The 9,951-nt window shown below is 37.6% G+C and overlaps 1 pseudogene; it reads left to right on the top strand.

Annotated features, from left to right (window-relative positions):
* The first annotated feature begins 1,072 nt into the window (after positions 1-1,072).
* The window catches only part of LOC108296784, a 10,027-nt pseudogene continuing 1,148 nt past the window's right edge, over positions 1,073-9,951 (top strand).

The following is a 9,951-nucleotide window of genomic DNA, read 5'->3' as shown; positions in this document are numbered from 1 at the left end:
GGAAGCTACCCCAGTGCTAAACCATACTATTAAGTACACCTGGCAAATACTGAGAAGTCATCAGGAAGCTGAGGCAGCATGCGGAGAAGCAACAGACCCCACATCTGACCTCAGGTAGAGCACATTTCTTCCCTCAAAATAAGTGTTTCCATGATGAATGGCATATCTAGTAAACTGTATATCTGTATTTATATTTCAATTCTTCAGTGCTTAGTCTTCCTATTGAAATAGTTTACATAGTCACCTCTTTGGAAATCATATTTCCATTTTTTTAAGTAGGGAGAGTGAATGGTACTACGTATTATTAATTCTGCTTATCCTTATAAAGTTTGGCTTTATCTACTAGTGTTTTTAGTTGTCAATTTGTAGGTCTCAGAGTTTTTCTCATATATCAACACATGGAAGACAGTGTGTTTTCTTGACAAATTGGAGAGAAATAAATGAGCATAAACTTTTTTTTTCCACTTTGGGTGAAATATTACTAATTCAGAGCATCAACACTGATATCTAATGTTGATCTGAAGATTTTATGGCAGTTATTGTGCTTTTGATTAACTTTTAAGAAGTGTGACATCTGAATTGTTTGTTGACAAATTCAGGTTTTTTTCTTCTATAGATTGATGTTTTCAAATTAGGGGACCCATATTCGTTGCAGTAAATCTTACTGTTACATAATAAATAAAAGTTCAAAACAATATAAGTGACTGGCAATATTGAAATTTTCAAGTTATTATATAGTCATTAAAAATAATGTTATTTAAACATTTAATAAAATGTAAAACGTTCAGAGTATAATCATCCAAAGAAAGAAAATGGATACAAAATTATATTTAAATAATCTCACTTTGGAAAGAATATATAAAAATATACATAAAACAATTGAGATAGGAAGTGTATTAGTCTGTTAATTGTGCTTATCTCTGAGTCATAAAATTACAAACAATCTTTAATTTTCTTCATTGTGTTTTCATTGAATCTTCTAAGTTGTCTCCATTAGACATGGATTTTATAAGAATACAAAAAATTGTATAAACAGTGATTTATAGGAAAAAAATGGAAAGGCTATTAGCCTATGGTAACAAAAGGTTTGGAATTACTACCTAATACCACAGTAAAACTCAGCAAAGCAAAGAAAGAGGTAAATTTATTATTCCATATCTTTTTTTTTACAAGATGATGACTCCTGAGACTTTTTTTAGATACAACTGAACAAATCATGGTTAACTGACCAGCCTAGTAGATTGTTTAGTCTTTAATGTGAAGAGACATAACACGCATCCTTTGATTCTGAAAACAAAAAGTGGCAAAATGAATACAATTAAAATAATTAAAGAAATTGTAATTTTTAAAACGTTATCTCTTTCTCCCTCTTACATTTTATCTTTCAGTATGTTGAATACACTTGGGTAAACTTTTGGGTTTTCTATATCCTCCAACAGTTGTGCCACAATTGCGAGTAACAACAATAGTAATAATATTAATAATAAATACGGTGTATCGAAGCACTTGTGAAATGAAACTCATACAATTCAGTTTTTATTTAAAAAAACAACTAGAAATTGTTAAATATAATATCATCTCAAGTGAAACAATGAACACTTAGTAAAGAACTCATTTAGTTCTTAATTTAAAATGTCATAGAAGGCCAGATGCAGATTTTATACTGGAATGAGTGAGCCTTTCAGTTTAATAGAACTGTTATTGCATTTTCATGTTTTAGGTGAAGAAGAGTTGCTTAGGCTCAGATATTAAGCATTGTCAATTCACAATTCAATGAATAGATAAAATTGTAGATGAGGCCATGACAAAAAGTTAGTGCTCCTGTGAGCCTTCTATTTATTACTGTGCTTAACATCATTCAGGATTAGTTGCAGTAACAAAAAGTTCTCTGTCAAGTATTTGATTAGTTATCTTTAAACATCCAAGTATTTCGAAAAGGCATCTAAACTATATTTCTGGTAGACCAGACACCACTTAGTAAGACTGCTTTGTAGCTACTTGCTTTTAAAAAGATATTTTGAACAATTTCACTGTGAAAACTATATGTGCATATATATACATATACTTTTTCCAGCATGAATTCTTCTCTAGGGAGAACTTTTAGCATAAAACATTCTGGTATGTTTCCAAGGCTTTTGTTTCCATTCACAGAGAAAGGTGAGGTCAGGAAGGGAACCTTAACCCCATATAGCATTAGGATCTTTGTCAGCTATCACCAGCAGCAGGGTTTATGACAAATGAGGAGCCAGGCTTCCAGCTGAATTTCAGTTTAGTTATTTTTGTTTTAATGTATGTGTGAATCAATTAATCCTGTCATAGAAGGGCATCATAAACTGTGTGCCAGAGTTAATGAGTCAGACATTATCACATCATTACACCAGCTGGCATATGTAGCATGTGTTGTTTGTCATAATATACACTGCCATGCTTAACAACCATTAATTGTTTACACGAGCAGTCATATTTTTCTTCAAAGAACCTTCAGCGACTGGATAATATTTTGAAGGCTTTTTAAGTGAATAAATATTGCGAGGAAAGGATATTCTCACTAAAATAGCCTACAATGTAAGAAACCGAATCATGGGGAAGACATTTAGATGACAGTGAATGTTTTGAGGACCAAGCCATTTCTTCTTTTCAAAGAAAATCTCTGTGCTGCAGAATCAGCTGAAGACTGATTTACATGATTGATTCAACTATTGTTAAGAAAATGTTGGCGAAGTAGAATTCCTTAGTGGCACATTTTTTTAGAGGGTCAATGAGGCCTGTACCTAGGATACATGTATTACCACTAGGACTTTATGATAGAAGATATAATCATGGATTTACAATTTTTAAAAAAAATATTGTAAAAACCTTGGCTATTATTGTTTTCTTGGCTGATGAAAGGCAGCATGTGGTCATCACAGCCTAAAGTTATAGTTTACCAGCTCTCTGTGGATTGGTTTCAGGCAACTTCTGCACATTTTCATTGGCCATATGGCTTTTACCAGCCAAACGTGAACATCACAAGTTAAGATAAAGTTTCCGAAAGAGTCATGGCATAAATCATGGTAACCTTTAACCCAGAGCTGTTTTTTTACTGGATATTTGGTCATAGGTTAATAATGTCTAAATTAGCCAAAGAGGTTTAATTGAAAAATGAATTTACTACAAACACAAATGATTTTTACAAGCAATAAGCAAGTAAAAAATTAAACTAAATGCAAGAAATGAACACAAGAAAGAACTAAATGCTACTGATGAAAAAAGATCTGATAATGTATATGAAAGCACTTTACAAATTGCATACACTGCTATAGCATTAGAAAGTGCTACTATAATCATTGCTATTATTGTATCCAGTTTTCATGAAAACTGTTAAAATTGCTTGTGATTATTAACATGATTATGGTAGAAATAAAGAAAAAATCATTTCATACAAATCAATTCCATAGAATTTCAAAAATATGTTTATATTGCATGGAAGAAGAAAACATTATATTGTGATGTACTGAAAATATTTTGAAACACTATTCATGTTTTTACTTTTTTGATTTTTTATTGATATATAATATTTGTACATATTTATGCTATACATATGATATTTTGTTACATGCATACAATGTGGAATAATCAAGTCAGGGAGTTTAGGAGATCCACTGTCTCTAGCATTTATCATTTCTACGTGCTAGAAACCTTTCAAATCGTCTTTTCTAACTATTTTGAGGTATGTCATATACTATTATTAATTATAATTACTAGTTCCTACTGTACAATTGAACCTTAGAACTTAGTTCTTCTATATAACTGTTTCCATAACCTGCCTGTCTTCATGCCCTCATGCCCTCCAACACACACATCTTTTCCAGCCACTGGTAATTATCATTCTACTCTCTACCTCCATGAGATTGACTTTTTAAGCTTGCACATATCAGTGAGAACATGTAATATTTGTCTTTCTGTGTCTATTTTATTTAACTTAACATAATGTGCCCCAGTTCCACTCATGTTACTGCAAATGGCAAGATTTCATTCTTTTTTATGGCCAAATAGTATTCAATTGTATGTGTGTGTGTATTATCCTTATCTATTTATTTATCCATTGATAGATGCTTAGGTTGATTTCATATCTTGGTTATTGTCAATAGTGCTGCAATAAACATGGGGGTATAGGCATCCCTTTGACATGCTGATCTCTATCCCTTTGGATACATACCCAGTGGTGATTGTATGATACATAGATAGACAGATAGATAGTACTGAAAACTTCCATTTTTAGTTTTTTGAAAAATCTTCATACTGAGTCATAATGACTGTACTAATTTACACTCCTACCAACAGTACATAAGACTTCCTCCTGTTTTTTGCATCCTCACCTGCATCTGTTTTTGTCTTTTTGATAGTAACTATTACATAACTCAGGTAAGATGATACATATCTCACTGTGGTTATAACATGCATTTTCCTGATATTAGTGATGTTGAGCATTTCTTTGTGTATTTGTTGACTACAAGTACAACTTCTTCTAAGAAATGTCTGTTCAGATCCCTTGCCTGCTTTTAAATGGGTTTGTCTGATTTTTTGCTGTTGAGTTCTTCATATATTCTGGATATTAGTTCCTTGTCAGACTAATAATTGGCAAATGTTTTTTTCTATTCAACAGGTTGTCTATACATTCTGTTTATTGTTTCCTTTGCTATACAGACAACTTTTAGTTTAGTATAGTTCCAGTTTTCTATTTTTGTTTGTGTTACCTATGCTTTTGATGTCTTAGCCTTAAAATCTTTTCCTTGACCAGTGTGTTGAAGTGTTCACCCTGTTCTTTGTCCTCAACCAACTTCATAGTTTTGAGTCTTATGTTTAAGTTTTTAGTGTATCTAGACTTGGTTTTGCACATGGTGAATGAGAGGGTCTGGTTTCATTCTTACGTATATGAATATCTGGTTTTCCCAGCAAGATTTATGGAAGACGGTATGTTTTCCTCAATGTATGTTCCTGATGTCTTTGAAAAAAATCATGATTCTAAATATGTGGATTTATTTCTGGGTTTTCTATTCTGTTTCATTAGTTTATGGTGTCTGTTTTTATACCATTACCATTCTGTGTTGGTCACTAAAGTCTTGTGAAATATTTTGAAGTCAGATAATGTGATGCTTCTAGCTTTGTTCTGTTTTAGAATTCACTACCAGGATGGTATTTACCATCATGAAAATGCACAAAAGTATACAACTCCCAGGCAGAACAAACAAAACTGAGGAAGACAAAGGAGTCAAATGTTACCACTACAGAAAACCACCAAACCACAATGATAAACAGTAAGAGAGAAAGAAACAAAAGATATACAAAGGATGTACCGAGAAAAAAATCTAAAACCAGGAATAAGTCCTCATCTATCAATAATAACCTTGTATATAAACAGATTAAATTATCTACTTAAGAGAAATAGACTGGCTGAATGAATTAAATAAACTTGAGCTAACTATATGCTGCCTGCAAGAAACCCATCATTTGTAAAGACACATACAGATTGAAAGTAAAAGGATGAAAAAAGACATTTCATGCAAATATGATTTGCACCCAGATACATAAAGCAAATATTATTAGATCAAAGGGAAAAGAGAGACTAAAATACAATAATAATTGGGGCTTCAGTCTTCAGCATTAGACAAATTACCTAGACAGAAAATCAACATAGACACATTGGATTTAAACTACACTTTGGAACCAGTGGACCCAATAGGTATTTACAAAAGATTTCATCCAATAGCTACAGAATACACATTCTTTCCAATGGCACAAGCAACAATCTCCAGGACAGACCATATGTTAGGATATAAAAGAAGTCTCAAAAATTTAAAACAATCGAATTCATATCAAATATCTTCTCAGACTACAATGGAATGAAAATAGAAATCAATAACAAGAATGTGACATGTCTAAAGTACACAAAAATTAAGCAACATGGAAAAACTTTATTTCCTGGATTTAAGGATTCTGCTGAGAAATTTACTATTAGTCTGATAAGGGTTCCCTAATATGTAATTGATTTTCTCTTGCTGTATTTAAAATTCTCTCTTCGTTTTTGACTTTTGACACCTTATCTATAATTTTCCATGGAGAAGAACGTTTTAGGTTGTATCCATTTGAGATCTGTAAGCTTATTGTATCTAGATGTCTAAATCTCTTGCTATACTTGAGAAGTTCCCAGCCATTATTATTTCACTAATTATATAATATTATATATATGGTGGCAGGTCCTTGGGCCCCTAGGTAGTGTGCATCACATCATTAATGGCAGTAGCAATGTTGGGACAACCTTTGAGGTCGCAACCAGGATGCATTGCTGTTAGCAATGGTGGTGATAAGCTGGACAGGTCATTTCCCAAGTGACATATGTGGGTTGGTTATGGTGATGGTGGCAGCAGGCTGTGTGGACCTGTCCTCAAGTGCCCAGTAGGGGTGCATGGATGCCAACTATTGTGAACAAAGTGGGGTAATCTCCAGGCCTCCAGAGTGCATGCTTGGGTACCACTGACAGATGATCTAGGTTAGGCCCCTTGATGGTATGCACATGTACCTAGTGTGACCAACAGGTTGAGGCAGTCCTCAGGCCCCTGACTGTGTGGTTGGGCACTAAGAGGGTCAGTGCCAGGCAGTATAGGTCTGCCCTCAAGTCCCTCTGAAAATGTGCACAGGAAAAGACTGTGGTGGGTGGGGGTGGGTGGGGGTGGGTATGGGGTGATCCCCAGGCCACCAGACAGCATGCTCAGGCACCAGCAGCAAAGTTGTGTCTTTTGTCAGACCTCCTGATGATGTCCCCACATGATCAGAGTGACAGATACAACTGAATGACTTCCAGGTCCCCGGGCAGCATGCTTGAACACTGAGAGAGGAGCCATAGGCAGAGGGACAGGCTGTGGAGGGCAACACAGGGCAATTCCCAAACCCCTAAGTAGCATGATCAAGCGATGGGTGTAGCAGTGGTAGGTAGGCAGAATCTGTCCTCAGAGCATGTGAATGTTTGCTGCAGCTCTGCTACTATGGGTGGTGGGGTTGCTGTCAGTGGCAGTGGTCCCCAGCAGATGGCTTTCAGGCTCTGTGTTGCATTGCTTTGGCTCTCTTGGTCCAGGCGCCAGCCTCCCCAGTATACTGTTACCACCTGTTACCTGGAGTGTAAGACTGTGTGGGCTGCAATGCTGGGAACCTGGCTGTACTCACTGCTGTTCCACCTTGCATTGTGTCACTGCAGCCTTCCAGGTGGATACTGGGGGATGTCACTAGGGCTCCAGGGATGTGAAAATGTGAGGGATATGCCCCATGGCAGTATGCAGTCTAATGGAGGCTAGGCTCTCAAATTGGTGCCATGCTGTTGCTGCTTGGGTCTTGGAGGATGTAGGACCTAACATGAGCTCCCTCTCTGGAGCAATGACATCGCATGAACTCCAAACACCTCCCTATAGCAGTCTCAGGGCTTGTGAAGGCTGAAGGGGACTCTCCCATGGCTAGAATTTCAGGAGTCCTCAGTGGCAATGTGGACCACTGGGGATATCTCACTTACCTCACCGTGTCTCACAACGAGGATCTTCTGTGGGCTCCCAGCTTATTCCAGAAGGCTGGCTGCTTTGCTGCAGCCTCCTTCCCCGCCTCAGATGTTTCTTGAAACCTCTCTGCTGAATCACAATATTCTTTCTTAGAGGTTCTATTTGAGCTGTGATTATTCATTCACTGTTTTGGTTCTTCTTTTTGGAGGAAGAAAGTGCCGGGTGCCTCTAGTCAGTCATCTTGAAAATCAGTTTCAGTATTGGAATGTTGGGAGGTGGTCACCGAAATCTGCCGCGGCTCGGTGGTCTGAGTTATCAGTCATTGCTTTTTCGTGCTCATTAGTCGCCACCACCGCGCGCCGCCATAGCGAAGCGACAGCACCAGAAGGACAAGATGCACGTTACCTGTGCCGAATACACTCACTTTTATGGTGGCAAGAAGCCAGATTTCCCACAAACAAATTTTCGATGTTTACCTTTTGACCACTGCAGTCTCTCTCTGCAGCCTTTCGTTTACCCAGTCAGCACTCGGAAGGCGTCGTCTTTGACTGGCTGAACATTGTTCCACGGCTTTAAGAAGTACGGGACCAACCCCAGCAATGGAGAGAAGCTGGACAGGAGGTCCCTGATAAGCCGAACTTTGCCAAGAGCAGTGAGGGGAAGTACCACTGCCCGGTGCTGTTCACCGTGTTCACCACCAACACCCACACCATGGCCGTGAGGACGACCGGCAACGTCTACGCCTACGAGGCCGTGGAACGGCTCCACATCAAGGCCAAGAACTTTGGGGACCTGCTGACCGAGGAGCCCTTCTCCCAGGAGGACATCATCACCCTCAGGACCCCACCAACGTGGAAAAGTCAATGTCTGTAACTGCTATCATGTTAAGAATAAATGAAAATAATAGACCCAGATGAAGAAAAGGCCAAACAGGGCCCATCTTACTATTTGAAAAGCACAAATGCCGAGCCCCAAGAGACCCTGCAGAAGCTCTGCAAGGAGCTCAGAGCGGACGAGATTCAGGCAGCCACCGTGAAGGTCCGGGAGAAGAAGAAAGTGGACGCGCTGAACGCGGCTCACTATTCCACAGGGAAGGTCAGCGCTTCCTTCGCCTCCACCTGACCACGATAGTTCCGGAGACCACACACTAAGCAGCCGCCATCGACCAGGACATGCTCCGCTACCAGCTTGTGAGGAAGAAGGGTTACATGCAGCGGCACACCAACAGGGCCGACCTCGACCTGGAGCTGCACTGGGACCTGACGCAGAAAACCTGAGAAAACTTCAACAGGCTTTGCAAGAAGCATTATTACGATGGCACCATCTTCCACAGAGCCACGCGGAACTTTGTGGATCCAAGGAGGCGACCCCACAGGCACCGGCAGAGGTGGACAGTCACTAGGGGAAGCCTTTCAAAGACGGCTTCTGGCCCAACCTCTGGCATGCTGGCTTCTGCAACCTCAGCATGGCCAACTCGGGGCCCAACAGCAAGTCTCAATTCCTCATCACATTTCGCTCCTGTGCCTACCTGGACAAGAAGCATACCGTCGTTGGACGGGTTGTTGGGGGCTCATGTCTCAATTATCTGTCTTTCCACACATGAATCTTAGTTTAAGTTAGACAGGAACCTTGTTTATAAAGGAACAATTAAAATGTGTTACATGAATTAGCTGGTTAAATCTCCTTCTTTTCCATTAATATACAACGATCTCTGTTTTTCTTCCAATTTTTACTATTAGTAATATCCCAAGAAGCCTAATTTTATCAAATAAACATAATGGAAAGGTACAAAAGCAACTTCAAATAATTAAATTGTATGTAAATAATAAAAAATGTCAAAAACTAAATCACTCTGGAAACTATTGACATCATATACTGTATAGTGTTATTCTTGTTGGAAAGATATTTTGTCATGTTCTGCAAACACAATACCTTGCCATAAAACCATGAAGACCTATTTTAACTTTAAAGATACGTGCAGAAATTTAAAGAGAAAAGAAGCTACCAATTTTTTTTTTGACCAAGTAGATATGTGAACTTATTGCTTAATACCTTAAGTATCAGAGATAGTCTCCACATTCAGAAATTAAGAAAAAATAAGCTTATATTATGATCAGAAATACTTTGATTGGAAATAAGAAAGGCGAACTATTTCATTGAAATAGTTCCTTATATATGGATATTGAAATAGATGCACAAAAATGAATTAATAAAAGAAACATATTAGTGGGATGAGTAATGACAATTTCAAAATGATTATTAAAGAATGATTATTGGGTGGTTTTGTGTAAAGATAGGCAATCAGGCCAAACAACATAGCATATCCATCGTACCTGGATAATTCTATTAAAACATTCAATAACTTCTCATTAATTTGTCTTAGCATAACAGTAAAACTTTTTTTTTTTTTTTTTTTTTTTTTTTTTTT

This window comes from Cebus imitator, unplaced genomic scaffold (genome assembly GCF_001604975.1).
Source record: "Cebus imitator isolate Cc_AM_T3 unplaced genomic scaffold, Cebus_imitator-1.0 Scaffold740, whole genome shotgun sequence".
Lineage (NCBI taxonomy): Eukaryota > Metazoa > Chordata > Mammalia > Primates > Cebidae > Cebus > Cebus imitator.
Note: the sequence above shows the minus strand (reverse complement) of the source record. Positions and strands in the feature narration are given on the sequence as shown.